Raw genomic sequence first — 22,930 nt, 5'->3', positions numbered from 1 at the left:
GTATGTATCACTATTGTAGTGTTGCCGTAGGGGTACACGTACACATCCACTTCTGTTGTTGCGTGACGCAGGGATTGGTGGACACGCCCCCCGGAGTGACCAGACCCTGGAGGTAATGTTTGTCCTCAATATTGTAGGTTTTAATTTGGCCCCTGGGTGTTGTTCTCACCTTCTGCGGCGTGTGCGTCGGGTTCAGTGCACCAGGTCGTAGGCTAAGAGGGCCGGTATGACATGTAGGATGGGGTCCATGGCTGTCCGTCCACTGCTGGGAGTCCTCTGCACCCACCCCCATGTCTCTGTCCACTGCTGGTGTTGATATGCACCCACCCCCATGTCTCTGTCCACTGCTGGGAGTCCTCTGCACCCACCCCCATGTCTCTGTCCACTGCTGGTGTTGATATGCACCCTCCCCCATGTTTCTGTCCACTGCTGGGAGTCCTCTGCACCCACCCCTCACATGTCTGTCCACTGCTGGGAGTGATATGCACCCACCCCTCATATTGCAGGCCACTGCTGGGAGTCCTCTGCACCCACCCCCATGTCTCTGTCCACTGCTGGGAGTCCTCTGCACCCACCCCCATGTCTCTGTCCACTGCTGGGAGTCCTCTGCACCCACCCCTCACATGTCTGTCCACTGCTGGGAGTGATATGCACCCACTCCTCACATGTCTGTCCACTGCTGGGAGTGATATGCACCCACCCCCATGTCTCTGTCCACTGCTGGGAGTCCTCTGCACCCACCCCTATGTCTCTGTCCACTGCTGGGAGTCCTCTGCACCCACCCCTCACATGTCTGTCCACTGCTGGGAGTGATATGCACCCACCCCTCATTTGCAGGCCACTGCTGGGAGTCCTCTGCACCCACCCCCATGTCTCTGTCCACTGCTGGGAGTCCTCTGCACCCACCCCCATGTCTCTGTCCACTGCTGGGAGTCCTCTGCACCCACCCCTCACATGTCTGTCCACTGCTGGGAGTGATATGCACCCACTCCTCACATGTCTGTCCACTGCTGGGAGTGATATGCACCCACCCCCATGTCTCTGTCCACTGCTGGGAGTCCTCTGCACCCACCCCTATGTCTCTGTCCACTGCTGGGAGTCCTCTGCACCCACCCCTCACATGTCTGTCCACTGCTGGGAGTGATATGCACCCACCCCTCATTTGCAGGCCACTGCTGGGAGTCCTCTGCACCCACCCCCATGTCTCTGTCCACTGCTGGGAGTCCTTTGCACCCACCCCCATGTCTCTGTCCACTGCTGGGAGTCCTCTGCACCCACCCATATATGTCTGTCCACTGGTGGGAGTCCTCTGCACCCACCCCTGACATGTCTGGCCACTGTTGGGAGTGATATGCACCCACCCCCATGTCTCTATCCACTGCTGGGAGCCCTCTGCACCCACCACATGTCTCTGTCCACTGCTGGGAGTGATATCCACCCACCCCTAATATTGCAGGCCACTCCTGGGAGTCCTCTGCACCCACCCCTATGTCTCTGTCCACTGCTGGGAGTCCTCTGCACCCACCCCCATGTCTCTGTCCACTGCTGGGAGTCCTCTGCACCCACCCCTATGTCTCTGTCCACTGCTGGGGGTCCTCTGCACCCACCCCTCACATGTCTGTCCACTGCTGGGAATGATATGCACCCACCCCTCATATTGCAGGCCACTGCTGGGAGTCCTCTGCACCCACCCCCATGTCTCTGTCCACTGCTGGGAGTCCTCTGCACCCACCCCATGTCTCTGTCCACTGCTGGGAGTCCTCTGCACCCACCCCTCACATGTCTGTCCACTGCTGGGAATGATATGCACCCACCCCTCATATTGCAGGCCACTGCTGGGAGTCCTCTGCACCCACCCCCATGTCTCTGTCCACTGCTGGGAGTCCTCTGCACCCACCCCCATGTCTCTGTCCACTGCTGGGAGTCCTCTGCACCCACCCCTCACATGTCTGTCCACTGCTGGGAATGATATGCACCCCTCATATTGCAGGCCACTGATGGGAGTCCTCTGCACCCACCCCCATGTCTCTGTCCACTGCTGGGAGTCCTCTGCACCCACCCCTATGTCTCTCTCCACTGCTGGGACTCCTCTGCACCCACCCCCATGTCTCTGTCCACTGCTGGGAGTCCTCTGCACCCACCCCTCACATGTCTGTCCACTGCTGGGAGTGATATGCTCCCACCCCTCATATTGCAGGCCACTGCTGGGAGTCCTCTGCACCCACCCCCATGTCTCTGTCTACTGCTGGGAGTCCTCTGCACCCACCCCCATGTCTCTGTCCACTGCTGGGAGTCCTCTGCACCCACACCCATGTCTCTGTCCACTGCTGGGAGTCCTCTGCACCCACCCCCATGTCTCTGTCCACTGCTGGGAGTCCTCTGCACCCACACACATGTGTCTGTCCACTGCTGGGAGTCCTCTGCACCCACCCCTCACATGTCTGTCCATTGCTGGGAATCCTATGCAGTCACCCGCCCCCTTGGTGCAGTACACTGCTGTCCTGGGCCTACACACACACCAATATAAAGGTAACATGCTGCACCAGGCCGTAGGCCAACATTCGTGGCGTGTGTACGCCTTGCATCCCAAATGTACTGGTGTCGTAGGGGTACGTGTGATACGGACCGTACCCCGCATTCATAGGGTGTGTACGGTCCGTACCACGCGTACCCCTACGGCCCAAATCCAATGGTGATACGGCCGTACCCACGCTATGTATGTGTGGGTGCAGTCCGTATCACTATAGTAGTGTTGCCGTAGGAGTACGCATGGTACGGCCCGTACACACGCTCTGAGAGCGTGTGTAAGGTCCATACCACGCATACCCCTACGGCACCACTACAATGGTGTTACAGACCGTACACACGCTCTGAGGGCGTGTGTACGGTCCGTATCAAGCGTACCCCTACGGCACCACTACAATGGTGTTACGGCCCGTCGCTCTGAGTGCGTGTGTACGGTCCGTACCATGCGTACCCCCACGGCACCACTAATATAGTGCTACGGACCGTACCCACGCTATGGATGTGTGAGTACGGTATGTATCACTATTGTAGTGTTGCCGTAGGGGTACGCGTACACATCCACTTCTGTTGTTGCGTGACGCAGGGATTGGTGGACACGCCCCCCGGAGTGACCAGACCCTGGAGGTAATGTTTGTCCTCAATATTGTAGGTTTTAATTTGGCCCCTGGGTGTTGTTCTCACCTTCTGCGGCGTGTGCGTCGGGTTCAGTGCACCAGGTCGTAGGCTAAGAGGGCCGGGATGACACGTAGGATGGGGTCCATGGCTGTCCGTCCACTGCTGGGAGTCCTCTGCACCCACCCCCATGTCTCTGTCCACTGCTGGTGTTGATATGCACCCACCCCCATGTCTCTGTCCACTGCTGGGAGTCCTCTGCACCCACCCCCATGTCTCTGTCCACTGCTGGTGTTGATATGCACCCTCCCCCATGTTTCTGTCCACTGCTGGGAGTCCTCTGCACCCACCCCTCACATGTCTGTCCACTGCTGGGAGTGATATGCACCCACCCCTCATATTGCAGGCCACTGCTGGGAGTCCTCTGCACCCACCCCCATGTCTCTGTCCACTGCTGGGAGTCCTCTGCACCCACCCCCATGTCTCTGTCCACTGCTGGGAGTCCTCTGCACCCACCCCTCACATGTCTGTCCACTGCTGGGAGTGATATGCACCCACTCCTTACATGTCTGTCCACTGCTGGGAGTGATATGCACCCACCCCCATGTCTCTGTCCACTGCTGGGAGTCCTCTGCACCCACCCCCATGTCTCTGTCCACTGCTGGGAGTCCTCTGCACCCACCCCTCACATGTCTGTCCACTGCTGGGAGTGATATGCACCCACCCCTCATTTGCAGGCCACTGCTGGGAGTCCTCTGCACCCACCCCCATGTCTCTGTCCACTGCTGGGAGTCCTTTGCACCCACCCCCATGTCTCTGTCCACTGCTGGGAGTCCTCTGCACCCACCCATATATGTCTGTCCACTGGTGGGAGTCCTCTGCACCCACCCCTCACATGTCTGGCCACTGTTGGGAGTGATATGCACCCACCCCCATGTCTCTATCCACTGCTGGGAGCCCTCTGCACCCACCACATGTCTCTGTCCACTGCTGGGAGTGATATCCACCCACCCCTTATATTGCAGGCCACTCCTGGGAGTCCTCTGCACCCACCCCTATGTCTCTGTCCACTGCTGGGAGTCCTCTGCACCCACCCCCATGTCACTGTCCACTGCTGGGAGTCCTCTGCACCCACCCCCATGTCTCTGTCCACTGCTGGGGGTCCTCTGCACCCACCCCTCACATGTCTGTCCACTGCTGGGAATGATATGCACCCACCCCTCATATTGCAGGCCACTGCTGGGAGTCCTCTGCACCCACCCCCATGTCTCTGTCCACTGCTGGGAGTCCTCTGCACCCACCCCATGTCTCTGTTCACTGCTGGGAGTCCTCTGCACCCACCCCCATGTCTCTGTCCACTGCTGGGAGTCCTCTGCACCCACCCCTCACATGTCTGTCCACTGCTGGGAATGATATGCACCCACCCCTCATATTGCAGGCCACTGCTGGGAGTCCTCTGCACCCACCCCCATGTCTCTGTCCACTGCTGGGAGTCCTCTGCACCCACCCCCATGTCTCTGTCCACTGCTGGGAGTCCTCTGCACCCACCCCTCACATGTCTGTCCACTGCTGGGAATGATATGCACCCCTCATATTGCAGGCCACTGATGGGAGTCCTCTGCACCCACCCCCATGTCTCTGTCCACTGCTGGGAGTCCTCTGCACCCACCCCTATGTCTCTCTCCACTGCTGGGACTCCTCTGCACCCACCCCCATGTCTCTGTCCACTGCTGGGAGTCCTCTACACCCACCCCTCACATGTCTGTCCACTGCTGGGAGTGATATGCTCCCACCCCTCATATTGCAGGCCACTGCTGGGAGTCCTCTGCACCCACCCCCATGTCTCTGTCTACTGCTGGGAGTCCTCTGCACCCACCCCCATGTCTCTGTCCACTGCTGGGAGTCCTCTGCACCCACCCCCATGTCTCTGTCCACTGCTGGGAGTCCTCTGCACCCACACCCATGTCTCTGTCCACTGCTGGGAGTCCTCTGCACCCACCCCCATGTCTCTGTCCACTGCTGGGAGTCCTCTGCACCCACACACATGTGTCTGTCCACTGCTGGGAGTCCTCTGCACCCACCCCTCACATGTCTGTCCATTGCTGGGAATCCTATGCAGTCACCCGCCCCCCTTGGTGCAGTACACTGCTGTCCTGGGCCTACACACACACCAATATAAAGGTAACATGCTGCACCAGGCCGTAGGCCAACATTCGTGGCGTGTGTACGCCTTGCATCCCAAATGTACTGGTGTCGTAGGGGTACGTGTGATACGGACCGTACCCCGCATTCATAGGGTGTGTACGGTCCGTACCACGCGTACCCCTACGGCCCAAATCCAATGGTGATACGGCCGTACCCACGCTATGTATGTGTGGGTGCAGTCCGTATCACTATAGTAGTGTTGCCGTAGGAGTACGCATGGTACGGCCCGTACACACGCTCTGAGAGCGTGTGTAAGGTCCATACCACGCATACCCCTACGGCACCACTACAATAGTGTTACAGACCGTACACACGCTCTGAGGGCGTGTGTACGGTCCGTATCAAGCGTACCCCTACGGCACCACTACAATGGTGTTACGGCCCGTCGCTCTGAGTGCGTGTGTACGGTCCGTACCATGCGTACCCCCACGGCACCACTAATATAGTGCTACGGACCGTACCCACGCTATGGATGTGTGAGTACGGTATGTATCACTATTGTAGTGTTGCCGTAGGGGTACGCGTACACATCCACTTCTGTTGTTGCGTGACGCAGGGATTGGTGGACACGCCCCCCGGAGTGACCAGACCCTGGAGGTAATGTTTGTCCTCAATATTGTAGGTTTTAATTTGGCCCCTGGGTGTTGTTCTCACCTTCTGCGGCGTGTGCGTCGGGTTCAGTGCACCAGGTCGTAGGCTAAGAGGGCCGGTATGACACGTAGGATGGGGTCCATGGCTGTCCGTCCACTGCTGGGAGTCCTCTGCACCCACCCCCATGTCTCTGTCCACTGCTGGTGTTGATATGCACCCACCCCCATGTCTCTGTCCACTGCTGGGAGTCCTCTGCACCCACCCCCATGTCTCTGTCCACTGCTGGTGTTGATATGCACCCTCCCCCATGTTTCTGTCCACTGCTGGGAGTCCTCTGCACCCACCCCTCACATGTCTGTCCACTGCTGGGAGTGATATGCACCCACCCCTCATATTGCAGGCCACTGCTGGGAGTCCTCTGCACCCACCCCCATGTCTCTGTCCACTGCTGGGAGTCCTCTGCACCCACCCCCATGTCTCTGTCCACTGCTGGGAGTCCTCTGCACCCACCCCTCACATGTCTGTCCACTGCTGGGAGTGATATGCACCCACTCCTCACATGTCTGTCCACTGCTGGGAGTGATATGCACCCACCCCCATGTCTCTGTCCACTGCTGGGAGTCCTCTGCACCCACCCCCATGTCTCTGTCCACTGCTGGTGTTGATATGCACCCACCCCCATGTCTCTGTCCACTGCTGGGAGTCCTCTGCACCCACCCCCATGTCTCTGTCCACTGCTGGGAGTCCTCTGCACCCACCCCTCACATGTCTGTCCACTGCTGGGAGTGATATGCACCCACCCCTCATTTGCAGGCCACTGCTGGGAGTCCTCTGCACCCACCCCCATGTCTCTGTCCACTGCTGGGAGTCCTTTGCACCCACCCCCATGTCTCTGTCCACTGCTGGGAGTCCTCTGCACCCACCCATATATGTCTGTCCACTGGTGGGAGTCCTCTGCACCCACCCCTCACATGTCTGGCCACTGTTGGGAGTGATAAGCACCCACCCCCATGTCTCTATCCACTGCTGGGAGCCCTCTGCACCCACCCCATGTCTCTGTCCACTGCTGGGAGTGATATGCACCCACCCCTCATATTGCAGGCCACTGCTGGGAGTCCTCTGCACCCACCCCTATGTCTCTGTCCACTGCTGGGAGTCCTCTGCACCCACCCCAATGTCTCTGTCCACTGCTGGGAGTCCTCTGCACCCACCCCCATGTCTCTGTCCACTGCTGGGGGTCCTCTGCACCCACCCCTCACATGTCTGTCCACTGCTGGGAATGATATGCACCCACCCCTCATATTGCAGGCCACTGCTGGGAGTCCTCTGCACCCACCCCCATGTCTCTGTCCACTGCTGGGAGTCCTCTGCACCCACCCCCATGTCTCTGTTCACTGCTGGGAGTCCTCTGCACCCACCCCTATGTCTCTGTCCACTGCTGGGAGTCCTCTGCACCCATCCCTCACATGTCTGTCAACTGCTGGGAATGATATGCACCCACCCCTCATATTGCTGCCACTGCTGGGAGTCCTCTGCACCCGCCCCCATGTCTCTGTCCACTGCTGGGAGTCATCTGCACCCACCCCCATGTCTCTGTCCACTGCTGGGAGTCCTCTACACCAACCCCTCACATTTCTGTCCACTGATTGGTAATGATATGCACCCCTCATATTGCAGGCCACTGATGGGAGTCCTCTGCAGCCACCCCCATGTCTCTGTCCACTGCTGGGAGTCCTCTGCACCCACCCCCATGTCTCTCTCCACTGCTGGGACTCCTCTGCACCCACCCCCATGTCTCTGTCCACTGCTGGGAGTCCTCTGCACCCACCCCTCACATGTCTGTCCACTGCTGGGAGAGATATGCTCCCACCCCTCATATTGCAGGCCACTGCTGGGAGTCCTCTGCACCCACCCCCATGTCTCTGTCTACTGCTGGGAGTCCTCTGCACCCACCCCCATGTCTCTGTCCACTGCTGGGAGTCCTCTGCACCCACACCCATGTCTCTGTCCACTGCTGGGAGTCCTCTGCACCCACCCTCATGTCTCTGTCCACTGCTGGGAGTCCTCTGCACCCACACACATGTGTCTGTCCACTGCTGGGAGTCCTCTGCACCCACCCCTCACATGTCTGTCCATTGCTGGGAATCCTATGCAGTCACCCGCCCCCTTGGTGCAGTACACTGCTGTCCTGGGCCTACACATGCACCATTATAAAGGTAATATGCTGCACCAGGCCGTAGGCCAACATTCGTGGCGTGTGTACGCCTTGCATCCCAAATGTACTGGTGCCGTAGGGGTACGTGTGATACGGACCGTACCCCGCATTCATAGGGTGTGTATGGTCCGTACCACGCGTACCCCTACGGCCCAAATCCAATGGTGATATGGCCGTACCCACGCTATGTATGTGTGGGTGCGGTCCGTATCACTATAGTAGTGTTGCCGTAGGAGTACGCATGGTACGGCCCGTACACACGCTCTGAGAGCGTGTGTAAGGTCCATACCACGCGTACCCCTACGGCACCACTACAATGGTTTTACGGACCGTACACACGCTCTGAGGGCGTGTGTACGGTCCGTACTACGCGTACCCCTACGGCACCACTACAATGGTGTTACGGACCATACACACGCTCTGAGGGCGTGTGTACGGTCCGTACTACGCGTACCCCTACGGCACCACTACAATGGTGATACGGACCGTACACACGCTCTGAGGGCGTGTGTACGGTCCGTATCACGCGTACCCCTACGGCACCACTACAATGGTGTTACGGCCCGTCGCTCTGAGTGCGTGTGTACGGTCCGTACCATGCGTACCCCCACGGCACCACTCATATAGTGCTACGGACTGTACCCACGCTATGGATGTGTGAGTACGGTACGTATCACTATTGTAGTGTTGCCGTAGGGGTATGCGTACACATCCACTTCTGTTGTTGCGTGACGCAGGGATTGGTGGACACGCCCCCCGGAGTGACCAGACCCTGGAGGTAATGTTTGTCCTCAATATTGTAGGTTTTAATTTGGCCCCTGGGTGTTGTTCTCACCTTCTGCGGCGTGTGCGTCGGGTTCAGTGCACCAGGTCGTAGGCTAAGAGGGCCGGGATGACACGTAGGATGGGGTCCATGGCTGTCCGCCGCGTACCGGGGCTCCGTTTTCGCGTCGGACTCAGTTTTCGGGCTTTTTTTGGCTGCCGTAAAAAAATAGCTGTGCGGAGTGACGTAGGGACGAATCGTACTTGCTGGTCCGTAAAACGCTGTCTGACTCCGTACGGATGTCGCGTATGCGCTGTCCAGGATCAGACTCGTAGGTATTTTTTAGCCATACGGTGTTTTGTACAAATCGTACGGAAATGCTATTTCTGTACGACTCATGCTTGCTGGATTGTACGGTGGATTTCCCGGGTACGAGTCGTATGGAGAATATGCTCCGTACGATGAATCGTACTCGGGTTTTACAGGATTGGAATTGGCACCTTAATGTTATTTAATGAATAAAATAGCTAAAAAACTGTAGAAAATCAGCACACTTAAAAAATAGCATTTAAAAAACCTTTGAAATTCACTGAAAAAAAACATAGGTTTCAGAGACGTTATAGTTAGAAATTAGCATTTAAAAAACCTTAAAAATTCACAGAAAAAACCATAGGTTTCAGGGGTGTTATAGTTAGCTGGCCATTTCACTCATACAAAACCAGAGAAATTGACCTGTCATAGTTAGTTGAGCTAACTATAACTCGCGAGCCCATAATGCACTGCTGATGATGTCACATATTACATCACTCATGACATGGTCAGTGACATCACTGATGACATCTCAAATGACATCACTCATGACATCATCCTGTGAATGTGTGTTTCTATAAAATGTAAATATGATTTATATATATATGCCAAGGTGTATTGAAGAATGAATGCATTTACAAGTGCCTAAAGGAATTATTTCGTATGTATGTGACTGACTATAAGTGAGTGATTGAATGTGTCTAACTGAATGCATGGGTTACTGACTAAACTGTGTAAAAGTCTGTATTAGTCTCTCCATTGGTGTGTAAGCAACTGCATGGGTTGCTGAATACCTACATGAGTGTCTATATAGGTTATTGATTTGTTGTCTGAGTATCTGTATGGGTCCCTGAGTGTCTGTGTGGGTGGGTGGGTGTATGAGTCTGTGCATAGATGTCTGAGTGGGTGATTCAGTGGTTGTATGGATTAAAAAGTGCACCTGGAAAGGGCTCTATGGGTGAGTGAGTGTGTCTATGGGTGTGTTGGTGAGTGAATAAATGTCTCAGTGGTATATCTGTGACTAACTACATATGTTTTAAGCCACTATATGTGAGTGTTGGAGTATATAAATGAGTATACGTGAGACTAAGTTATTTCAAGAGTGGGTGTATAAATAAGTGTCTGCTTCTATCAGTGATTGTATAAGACAGTAAATATGTGTTAGTATCTGTATAAATAAGTGATGTGGTATGTCTAAAAATAACGAAGTTGGTGTGTATACATGATTAAATGGGTATGTGATTCCTTGTTTGTATTACTGACTAGGCGTGTGAGTAACTCTATGGATGAGTGACAGCGTATGACTGCATGTATAGATGTATGAGTGCATATTATAGTCCTCTATTGATGAGCAACTACATGTATAAGTGACTGGATGTGTGTGTAGACCTAGGAAATAGTGAGTGCTATGTAGTATATGGCATTCTTCCGTGTATGGTTTCAAAAATAGTAGTCAGCATTTTAGAATGGGTGTATCAAAGTTTATATTAGAGCATCAGTATGTGCATCAGATTGTCACATGGATGATGTCATGAGTGATGTCATTTGAGATGTCATCAGTGATGTCATCAGTGATGTCACTGACCATGTCATGAGTGATGTAATATGTGACATCATCAGCAGTGCATTGTGGGCACGCGAGTTATAGTTAGCTCAACTAACTATAACAGGCGAACTTCTCTGGTTTTATATGAGTCAAATGTTCAACTAACTATAACGTCCCTGAAACCTATGGTTTTTCAGTGAATATATATATATATATGTTCACTAAAAAAACAAAGATTACAGGGACGTTATAGTTAGGCTGACATTTCATTCGTACAAAGCCAGAGAATTTCAGCAGTTACGCTCACACAATGCACTGCTTATGACCTCACATATTACATCACTCATGACATGGTCAGTCACATCACTGATGACATCTCAAATTACATCACTGATGACATCACTGATTTCATCATCCAGTGATTGTGAGTGTTTTCTAAATGTTACTGAGCGTTAAACATATATACTAAGGTATGTGGCTGTGTGAGTGCCTGTATGGGTGAGGGAGTGGGTGTGTATGTGGTGTACAGAAGAGTGAGTGGGTACGTATGAGACAGTATACATGAGTGAGTGGGTGTGTGTTTCCATGGGTCAGCGAGCTGGTGTGTCAATATGAGTAAGTTAATGGCTGTGTGAGTTAACTATAAAAATAATAAATATACTATTCCCTCTCAAATTTATACAACTGTAGAGAAAGTGTTTAACACAGGAGGGGTAGAATGTACTATTCTCACTCCAGTCTGTGCAACAGTAGAGAAAGTGTTGGACTCAGGAGGGGCAGAATTTACTAATCCCACTCCAGTCTGTGCAATAGTAGGGAAAGTGTTGGACTCAGGCGTGATAAAATTTGCTATTCCCACTCCAGTCTGTGCAACAGTAAGGAAAGCGTTGGACTCAGGAGGGATTAGATTTACTATTTCCACTCCAGTCTGTGCAACAGTAGGGAAAGCATTGGGCTCAGGAGGAGTAGAATTTACTATTCCCACTACATTATATGGAACAGTAGGGAAAACATTGGACTCAGAAAGTGTAAAATGTACTATTCCCAGTCTGTGTAGCAGTAGGGAAAGCGTTGGTCTGAGGAGAGATAACATGTACTATTACCGTTCCAGTCTGCAAAATGTACTTTTCCCTACTCCAGTGGGGGAAACAGTAGGGAAAGCGTTGGACTCATGAAGGGTAAAATTTACTATTCTCACTCCAGTCGGTGCAATAACAGAGAAACCGTTAAACTCAGGAGGAGTTAAATTTACTATTCCCACTCCAGTCTGTGCAACAGTAGGGAAAGCATTGGACTCAGGAGGAGCAAAATTTACTATTCCCACTCCAATCTATACAACAGTAGGGAAAGCGTTGGACTCTGGAGGGGTAACATTTACTTTTCCCACTCCAATCTGTGCAACAGTTGGGAAAGGGTTGGACTCAGGAGGGATCAAATGTACTATTCCCACTCAGGTTGGTGCAACAGTAGAGAGAGAGCAGTCTCTTCAATCAAATAACATATTTTAAAAACTCTATTAAAGAACAAGAAATATAAATATTCAAATTGCTAAATTATATGTCTAAATGTTAACAAAAATTAAACAAATTACATAATCATTACATGTTTTAATAATCAATTAAAACCAATAATATTACTTTAATTAAAATACCACACTATGTTCTCACAATCATAACAGCCAATAACAGAAATGTAACTGAAATTGAAAAGCATAACACAATTAATATATTACAAAATAAATGACACATTTTTTAATAAATGGATAAATAATTTTAAATTAATTTTTACTTAAATACCTTCCCACCCTATACCTTTACAAACTAAAAAACACCCCTCCAAATATAACTTAACAAATATGATAATTTCACAATGTACATAATTATCAAATACATGTTTAACAACAAATTATTAATTATTAAAAACTATTTCTTAATTAACTTCCCACTCTGTATCCCTAAACACCAAATAACCCACACCTAAAATACATTAATAATTAATAATAGTTAACTGCTAATTAATTAATTATTTTAATTAACTTTCTACCGTTTACCCCTACAAACACAACAACCCGCCCTGAAATATAACTTAAAAGTAGCTTAATTGATTCCTTTGTTTCTCGGGGGCATTTTCGTTCAAGCCAGCAACACCCTGGTGGGATTCTCATCCCAGGGTGCACCACAAGCCTCCCGTACTCCCCGCAGGGCCGCAACAGACTGTGGTGGGACTCCAAGCCTCAGGGTGCCATGCGAGCACACGCCGCTGCTCCAGGTGTGGGGGAGGCACCCAAACCGTGCTTAAAAGCGCTGACATTCCTCCCACTGCGCGGGACAGAGCACGTTGATTCCTTTGTTTATCGGGGGCGTGTTCGTTCAAGCCAGTAACATCCTGGTGGGATTCTCATCCCAGGGGGCACCACAAGCCTCCCATACTCCCTGCAGGGCCGCAACAAACCCTGGTGCGACTCCAAGTCCCAGGGTGCCCTGTGAGCACACGCCGCTGCTCCAGGTGTGGGGGAGGCACCATAACCGTGCTTAAAAGCGCTGACATTCCTCCCAAGGCGTGGGGCGCGTGCGGGCCATGCCCGGTCGAGCCCGGGCCAAGGGTGGGCCCATCCTTGCCCGTCATTGCCAGGAAGAGGCAGGGCAGGGCCACCCCCCTTGACTTTGAACTTTCAGCAGTCTCAAGTTGGTAAGACTTTTTCTGGACTTTCATACTAACTGTTTGCACCCTGCATCTTCCCACCGTCTAGTTGCCAATATTCTCCAGGAACCAGGAAACTGTAACCCAGTGTCCCACATCAACAACTTGTGAATTCATCGAAGATTCGTACTACGTGGGGCATTAGCTGAGTCATTTTCACCGTGTCCACTGACTTCTTGACTTCCTCTTTCTAATTATTTATCTGTGTTTTTTTTTCCAAATAGCCTATTTGACTGTATCTTTTTCCCCAATTGCAACCCCAGTCTTGTGCCCAAGTCTACCCTATCCATATTTGGCCTACACTGGGGGTGAGGTGGTATTATAGCCTTCCTTGATCTGAACATGGGCAAGGGTGCTTGTGCAGTAAAAGACACCTCCAAGTGTCCATTCCTGCTCCTCTGCCCCAAACCTCAATAAACAGGATGCTCCAGAGAGCTATAGGGGTGGTAATGATCAAAATAGAGTTGACGAAGAGGCGCCTGCCTTTAACCCCAGATATCTTCTGTCAGGTGTCTGAGCCATCTACCTCCCAAACTACAACCCCTGGATCTGCATCTAGGCTAATAGAATCTACATCTGGGCCAATAGAGTCCCTTCCACCTTCACCCCAAGAATTGCCAGTGAAGCCAGCAACTCGCGAAGGCGGCACCACCACTAGCTCATCTAAGAACGGGAAACGCAAAACAGGAACTGGGGCAGGAGCTAAGAGAAAGAAGAACATGGAGAAAACACCCAGCGAAGAGGAACTAGCTAGCACTGGGAGAGTGACAGAAAACCCCACTAACCCTCAGACAGTTTCTGATTGTCCTTCTTGGGTGAGGAATTTGATAGCGGATCTAGAGACCCAGATGAGAGCTATTGTAAAAGAAGATCTTGCTCACTTACTCAACCATATAGGCACAGGACATCTAATGGGTCATAGCAGTCAGGCCAACTCTACTGATAGCACTACCCATGCCCTAGGCAAGAGGAAAGACTGTAGCTCCCAGACCAATCCCCCCCAGGTAAACGAGGTCCCCCGAGGGCTGTACCTCCTCAGTGTGCCAATGGGCGCCAGTAGGGCAGAGGATCCTAGCACCGATGCAGCTGAAACTACTCTGTCTCACTCAGCAAAGCCAGGTGTTCAGCCGGCCCAAGATATGAGGACAGCAATTGGCCCCAGGAGCCTCACCAATGCGAAAGGGAGCCACAACCCTGCTTCCAATAAGGTGGATTTAAACAGAAGAAGGCCCACCCCTTTAGAGCACAGGTTAGGCCGGGAAAGGGTGGACCCTGTAGAGGTAGGTGACAGTGGATCAGGAGTATTGACTCCCCCAACTAAAAATTTACCCCCAGCCTCACTTCCTTATGTTATTATACTGACACGAGTACCCAAGATCAAAAATGGCCAGAAGGAAATGCAGCTGGACCTAAGGAACAAGTGCCTCTTTTGTAGTAGTAGAGAGTGAGTAGTAGAGAGTGAATAGGAGAGTAGTAGAGAGAGAGTAGTAGAGTGAGTAGTAGAGAGTAGACGAGAGAGAGTAGTAGAGAGTAGTAGAGAGTGAGTAGTAGAGTAGTAGAGAGCGAGTGGTAGAGAGTAGTAGATTGAGTAGTAGAGAGTAGTAGAGAGTGAGTAGTAGAGAGTGAGTAGTAGAGAGTAGTGGTAGAGAGTAGTAGTAGAGAGTAGTAGAGAGTGAGTAGTAGAGAGTAGTAGAGAGTGAGTAGTAGAGAGTGAGTAGTAGAGAGAGAGTAGTAGAGAGTAGTTGAGTGTGAGTAGTAGAGAGTAGTGGAGTAGTAGAGAGTGAGTAGTAGAGAGTAGTAGAGAGTGAGTAGTAGAGAGTGAGTAGTAGAGTGAGTAGTGGAGAGCGAGTAGTAGAGAGCAAGTATTAGAGAGTGTGTAGTAGAGAGTGAGTAGTAGAGAGTAGTAGAGAGTGAGTAGTAGAGAGAGTAGTAGAGAGTGAGAAGAAGAGAGAGTAGTAGAGAGCAAGTAGTAGAGAGTGTGTAGTAGAGAGTGAGTAGTAGAGTAGTAGAGAGTGAGTGGTAGAGAGAAGTAGAGAGTAGTAGAGTGAGTAGTAGAGAGTGAGTAGTAGAGAGAGTAGTAGAGAGTGAGTAGTAGAGAGTGAGTAGTAGAGAGTGAGTAGTAGAGAGTGAGTAGTAGAGTGAGTAGTAGAGAGCGAGTAGTAGAGAGCAAGTATTAGAGAGTGTGTAGTAGAGAGTGAGTAGTAGAGAATAGTAGAGAGTGAGTAGTAGAGAGAGTAGTAGAGAGTGAGAAGAAGAGAGAGTAGTAGAGAGCAAGCAGTAGAGAGTGAGTAGTAGAGAGAGTATTAGAGAGTGGTAGAGTAGTAGAGATTGAGTAGTAGAGAGTAGTAGAGAGCGAATAGTAGAGAGTGAGTAGTGGAGAGTGAGTAGTAGAGAGTAGTAGAGAGGGAGTAGTAGAGAGTGAGTAGTAGAGAGTGAATAGTAGAGAGAGTAGTAGAGAGAGAGAGTAGTAGAGAGTGAGTAGTAGAGAGTGAGTAGTAGAGAGTGAGTAGTAGAGTGAGTAGTAGAGAGCGAGTAGTAGAGAGCAAGTATTAGAGAGTGTGTAGTAGAGAGTGAGTAGTAGAGAATAGTAGAGAGTGAGTAGTAGAGAGAGTAGTAGAGAGTGAGAAGAAGAGAGAGTAGTAGAGAGCAAGCAGTAGAGAGTGAGTAGTAGAGAGAGTAGTAGAGAGTAGTAGAGTAGTAGAGAGTAGTAGTAGAGAGTGAGTAGTAGAGAGTAGTAGAGAATGAGTAGTAGAGAGTGAGTAGTAGAGAGAGAGTAGTAGAGAGTGAATAGTAGAGTAGTAGAGAAAGTCAGTCAGTGTCAGTCTGTGTCAGTCAGTGTCAGTCAGTCAGTCAGTGTCAGTCAATCAGTGTCAGTCAGTGTCAATCAGTGTCAGTTAGTGTGTCAGTCAGTGTCAGTCAGTCAGTGTCAGTCAATCAGTGTCAGTCAGTCAGTGTCAGTCAGTGTCAATGTCAGTCAATCAGTGTCAGTCAGTGTCAATCAGTCAGTGTCAGTCAGTCAGTGTCAGCTAGAGCAGCTCTGCTGACCTGGTTCTCTGGCTCTAAAGCAGCTCTGCTGACCTGGTTCTCTCCCTCTAAAGCAGCTCTGCTGACCTGGTTTCTCTGGCTCTACAGCAGGTCTGCTGACCTGGCTCTCTGGCTCTAGAGCTGCTCTGCTGACCTGGTTATCTCCCTCTAAAGCAGCTCTGCTGACCTGGTTTCTCTGGCTCTAAAGCAGCTCTGCTGACCTGGCTCTCTCCCTCTAAAGCAGCTCTGCTGATCTGGTTCTCTGGCTCTACAACAGCTCTGCTGACCTCGTTCTCTGGCTCTAAAGCAGCTCTGCTGACCCGGTTCTATGGCTCTAAAGCAGTTCTGCTGACATGGTTCTCCGGCTCTAGAGCAGCTCTGCTGACGTGGTTCTCTCCCTCTAGCGCAGCTCTGCTGACCTGGTTCTCTCCCTCTAAAGCAGCTCTACTGACCTGGTTTCTCTGGCTCTACAGCAGCTTTGCTGACCTGGTTCTCTGGCTCTATAGCAGCTCTGCTGACCTGGTTCTTAGGCTCTAGAGCAGCTCTGCTGACCTGGTTCTCTGGCTCTAAAGCAGCTCTGCTGGCCTGATTCTCTGGCTCTAAAGCAGCTCTGCTGACCTGGTTCTCTCCCTCTAAAGCAGCTCTGCTGACCTGGTTTCTCTGGCTCTACAGCAGCTCTGCTGACCTGGTTCTCTGGCTCGAGAGCAGCTCTGCTGACCTATTTCTTAGGCTCTAGAGCAGCTCTGCTGACCTGGTTCTCTGGCTCTAAAGCAGCTCCGCTGACCCGGTTCTATGGCTCTAAAGCAGTTCTGCTGACCTGGTTCTCTGGCTCTAAAGCAGCTCTGATGACCTGGTTCTCTCCCTCTAAAGAGCTCTGCTGACCTGGTTCCCTCCCTCTAAAGCATCTCTGCTGACCTGGTTTCTCTGGCTCTAGAGCAGATCTGCTGACCTGGTTCTATGGCTCTAAAGCAGCTCTGCTGACCTGTTTCTCTGGCTCTAGAGCAGCTCTGCTGACCTGGTTCTCTGGCTCTAGAGCAGTTCTGCTGACCTGGTTCTCTTCCTCTAAAGCAACTCTGCTGACCTGGTTTCTCTGGCTCTACAGCAGCTCTGCTGACCTGGTTCGCGGCCTCTAGAGCAGCTCTGCTGACCTGGGCTCTGGCTCTAGAGCAGCTCTGCTGACCTGGGTCTCTGGTTCTAGAGCAGCTCTGCTGACCTGCTTCTTAGGCTCTAGAGCAGCTCTGCTGACCTGGTTTTCTGGCTCTACAACGGCTCTGCTGACCAAGTTTCTCTGGCTCTACAGCAGCTCTGCTGACCTGGTTCTTAGGCTCTAGAGCAGCTATGCTGACCTGGTTCTCTGGCTCTAAAGCAGCTCTGCTGACCTGGTTCTATGGCTCTAAAGCAGTTCTGCTGACTTGGTTCTCTGGCTCTAGAGCAGCTCTGCTGACCTGGGTCTCTGGTTCTAGAGCAGCTCTGCTGACCTGCTTCTTAGGCTCTAGAGCAGCTCTGCTGACCTGGTTTTCTGGCTCTACAACGGCTCTGCTGACCAAGTTTCTCTGGCTCTACAGCAGCTCTGCTGACCTGGGTCTCGGCGCTCACGATGCACACACCCGGCTTCGTGAAAATATATTTAAAAATAATATAAGTTTATTATAAGTACAAATATATTATTTTTATGAATATCTTAGATAATCTCTTGCCCTAATATGTATATTAAAGACAAATACATATCATTTTGGAACATATTTTTTTTTTGCGGGATTCGCGCACCCAGCGCGCCCCAGCATGTATATGACGTCACACGAGACCCGCCACCGTGCAAGCATCTTGTACCTTAATGCGCATGTGTCACGAATGTGCAGGAGCAGGAGTCGCGGACTGGTCGCATACCAATCGCGCACATCACGTAATATTAAATGTATATGATGTAACTGAAAAACACACAGCCGTCGCACACTGTAAGCGGATCCTTCACAACTTCTCTAAAATGGCAGGCAGAATCCGCGCACCCACCGTGATGTGTACGCTTTGAGTGCGTGACTCCGAAAAAATGTTGGACATTTTAAAAAAAAAAAAAGAAAATAATATAAATATATTAAAATAAAAAATGGAAACAAAAAAATTAATCAATATTTCAGTTTTCAGAAAAATATATAATGTTATTTAATGAATAAAATAGTTTAAAAAACTGAAGAAAATCAGTACAAAAAAATAGGTATAACTACTATCACACTTAAAAATTATCATTTAAAAAACCTTTAAAATTCACTGAAAAAAACATAGGTTTCAGAAACGTTATAGTTAGAAATTAGCATTTAAAACACCTTAGAAATTCACAGAAAAAACCATAGGTTTCAGGGGTGTTATAGTTAGCTGGCCATTTCACTCGTACAAAACCATAGAAATTCCTCCGTTATAGTTAGTTCTGCTAACTATAATTTGCGCGCCCGCAATGCACTGCTGATGTCACATATTGCATCATTCATGACATGGTCAGCGACATCACTGATGACATCACTGATGACATCTCAAATGACATCACTGATGAAATCACTGATGACATTATCCACGTGACAATCTGATACACCTCATCTTACACTAGTATAACCTTTCATCACTCACTGTAAAATACAGAGTACCATATTTGAAACCACTGACACACCAATACTAGTTACTACATACCCACTCACTGATTCCTAAGTCTACACACACAACTCCCCATTCAACAACAGAATCATTTATACATGCAGTCACTAATTAATAGAACACTATCAAATGCACTTATACACATATATAGACATTGACACATCAGCAGTCATCTTAGTCAGTTATGCAGTCATCCTACTCACTCATGAAAAAAACTTAATCACACTTACATTTACTCACTTACACAATTATCCAACAACACCTCATTTATTCAAACAGATAGTAACTCATAGTTAATATGTTAAAAAATCACCATTACAATTATACACTCATTCATATAGTTACTCTCACAATCACTGACTCTTACACATACTTATTTATATACACCAACTCTCACATACAATGCCTTTTATTTTTTTACTTTGTTGAAGATGTACAACTAAAACATATATCCTCTCACCAACACACAAATAAATACACTCAGTCACCCAAACAACTGTTTCCACATGCACTCTTAAACCTATACACCTAGTCAATCAACCATTCACACATCTATGCATAGAGTTACACACACCCCATGCAACCACACACAAACTCAGTGTCCCATACAAATACTCACCCAACTAATCAATAACTAATATACACATTCATGTAGCTAGTGACCAACTGATGCAGCATGTTATACAACAACAGAGACAGTGAGTAGTAGAGAGAGTAGTAGAGAGTGAGAAGAAGAGAGAGTAGTAGAGAGCAAGTAGTAGAGAGTGTGTAGTAGAGAGTGAGTAGTAGAGTAGTAGAGAGTGAGTGGTAGAGAGAAGTAGAGAGTAGTAGAGTGAGTAGTAGAGAGTGAGTAGTAGAGAGAGTAGTAGAGAGTGAGTAGTAGAGAGTGAGTAGTAGAGAGTGAGTAGTAGAGAGTGAGTAGTAGAGTGAGTAGTAGAGAGCGAGTAGTAGAGAGCAAGTATTAGAGAGTGTGTAGTAGAGAGTGAGTAGTAGAGAATAGTAGAGAGTGAGTAGTAGAGAGAGTAGTAGAGAGTGAGAAGAAGAGAGAGTAGTAGAGAGCAAGCAGTAGAGAGTGAGTAGTAGAGAGAGTATTAGAGAGTAGTAGAGTAGTAGAGATTGAGTAGTAGAGAGTAGTAGAGAGCGAATAGTAGAGAGTGAGTAGTGGAGAGTGAGTAGTAGAGAGTAGTAGAGAGGGAGTAGTAGAGAGTGAGTAGTAGAGAGTGAATAGTAGAGAGAGTAGTAGAGAGAGAGAGTAGTAGAGAGTGAGTAGTAGAGAGTGAGTAGTAGAGAGTGAGTAGTAGAGTGAGTAGTAGAGAGCGAGTAGTAGAGAGCAAGTATTAGAGAGTGTGTAGTAGAGAGTGAGTAGTAGAGAATAGTAGAGAGTGAGTAGTAGAGAGAGTAGTAGAGAGTGAGAAGAAGAGAGAGTAGTAGAGAGCAAGCAGTAGAGAGTGAGTAGTAGAGAGAGTAGTAGAGAGTAGTAGAGTAGTAGAGAGTAGTAGTAGAGAGTGAGTAGTAGAGAGTAGTAGAGAATGAGTAGTAGAGAGTGAGTAGTAGAGAGAGAGTAGTAGAGAGTGAATAGTAGAGTAGTAGAGAAAGTCAGTCAGTGTCAGTCTGTGTCAGTCAGTGTCAGTCAGTCAGTCAGTGTCAGTCAATCAGTGTCAGTCAGTGTCAATCAGTGTCAGTTAGTGTGTCAGTCAGTGTCAGTCAGTCAGTGTCAGTCAATCAGTGTCAGTCAGTCAGTGTCAGTCAGTGTCAATGTCAGTCAATCAGTGTCAGTCAGTGTCAATCAGTCAGTGTCAGTCAGTCAGTGTCAGCTAGAGCAGCTCTGCTGACCTGGTTCTCTGGCTCTAAAGCAGCTCTGCTGACCTGGTTCTCTCCCTCTAAAGCAGCTCTGCTGACCTGGTTTCTCTGGCTCTACAGCAGGTCTGCTGACCTGGCTCTCTGGCTCTAGAGCTGCTCTGCTGACCTGGTTATCTCCCTCTAAAGCAGCTCTGCTGACCTGGTTTCTCTGGCTCTAAAGCAGCTCTGCTGACCTGGCTCTCTCCCTCTAAAGCAGCTCTGCTGATCTGGTTCTCTGGCTCTACAACAGCTCTGCTGACCTCGTTCTCTGGCTCTAAAGCAGCTCTGCTGACCCGGTTCTATGGCTCTAAAGCAGTTCTGCTGACATGGTTCTCCGGCTCTAGAGCAGCTCTGCTGACGTGGTTCTCTCCCTCTAGCGCAGCTCTGCTGACCTGGTTCTCTCCCTCTAAAGCAGCTCTACTGACCTGGTTTCTCTGGCTCTACAGCAGCTTTGCTGACCTGGTTCTCTGGCTCTATAGCAGCTCTGCTGACCTGGTTCTTAGGCTCTAGAGCAGCTCTGCTGACCTGGTTCTCTGGCTCTAAAGCAGCTCTGCTGGCCTGATTCTCTGGCTCTAAAGCAGCTCTGCTGACCTGGTTCTCTCCTCTAAAGCAGCTCTGCTGACCTGGTTTCTCTGGCTCTACAGCAGCTCTGCTGACCTGGTTCTCTGGCTCGAGAGCAGCTCTGCTGACCTATTTCTTAGGCTCTAGAGCAGCTCTGCTGACCTGGTTCTCTGGCTCTAAAGCAGCTCCGCTGACCCGGTTCTATGGCTCTAAAGCAGTTCTGCTGACCTGGTTCTCTGGCTCTAAAGCAGCTCTGCTGACCTGGTTCTCTCCCTCTAAAGAGCTCTGCTGACCTGGTTCCCTCCCTCTAAAGCATCTCTGCTGACCTGGTTTCTCTGGCTCTAGAGCAGATCTGCTGACCTGGTTCTATGGCTCTAAAGCAGCTCTGCTGACCTGTTTCTCTGGCTCTAGAGCAGCTCTGCTGACCTGGTTCTCTGGCTCTAGAGCAGTTCTGCTGACCTGGTTCTCTTCCTCTAAAGCAACTCTGCTGACCTGGTTTCTCTGGCTCTACAGCAGCTCTGCTGACCTGGTTCGCGGCCTCTAGAGCAGCTCTGCTGACCTGGGCTCTGGCTCTAGAGCAGCTCTGCTGACCTGGGTCTCTGGTTCTAGAGCAGCTCTGCTGACCTGCTTCTTAGGCTCTAGAGCAGCTCTGCTGACCTGGTTTTCTGGCTCTACAACGGCTCTGCTGACCAAGTTTCTCTGGCTCTACAGCAGCTCTGCTGACCTGGTTCTTAGGCTCTAGAGCAGCTATGCTGACCTGGTTCTCTGGCTCTAAAGCAGCTCCGCTGACCTGGTTCTATGGCTCTAAAGCAGTTCTGCTGACTTGGTTCTCTGGCTCTAGAGCAGCTCTGCTGACCTGGGTCTCTGGTTCTAGAGCAGCTCTGCTGACCTGCTTCTTAGGCTCTAGAGCAGCTCTGCTGACCTGGTTTTCTGGCTCTACAACGGCTCTGCTGACCAAGTTTCTCTGGCTCTACAGCAGCTCTGCTGACCTGGGTCTCGGCGCTCACGATGCACACACCCGGCTTCGTGAAAATATATTTAAAAATAATATAAGTTTATTATAAGTACAAATATATTATTTTTATGAATATCTTAGATAATCTCTTGCCCTAATATGTATATTAAAGACAAATACATATCATTTTGGAACATAATTTTTTTTTGCGGGATTCGCGCACCCAGCGCGCCCCAGCATGTATATGACGTCACACGAGACCCGCCACCGTGCAAGCATCTTGTACCTTAATGCGCATGTGTCACGAATGTGCAGGAGCAGGAGTCGCGGACTGGTCGCATACCAATCGCGCACATCACGTAATATTAAATGTATATGATGTAACTGAAAAACACACAGCCGTCGCACACTGTAAGCGGATCCTTCACAACTTCTCTAAAA

The sequence above is a fragment of the Triturus cristatus genome, chromosome 1_1, assembly GCF_964204655.1.
Source record: "Triturus cristatus chromosome 1_1, aTriCri1.1, whole genome shotgun sequence".
NCBI classification, from domain to species: Eukaryota; Metazoa; Chordata; class Amphibia; order Caudata; family Salamandridae; genus Triturus; species Triturus cristatus.
The sequence above is the reverse complement of the archived record's forward strand: the minus strand, read 5'-3'. Positions refer to the sequence as shown.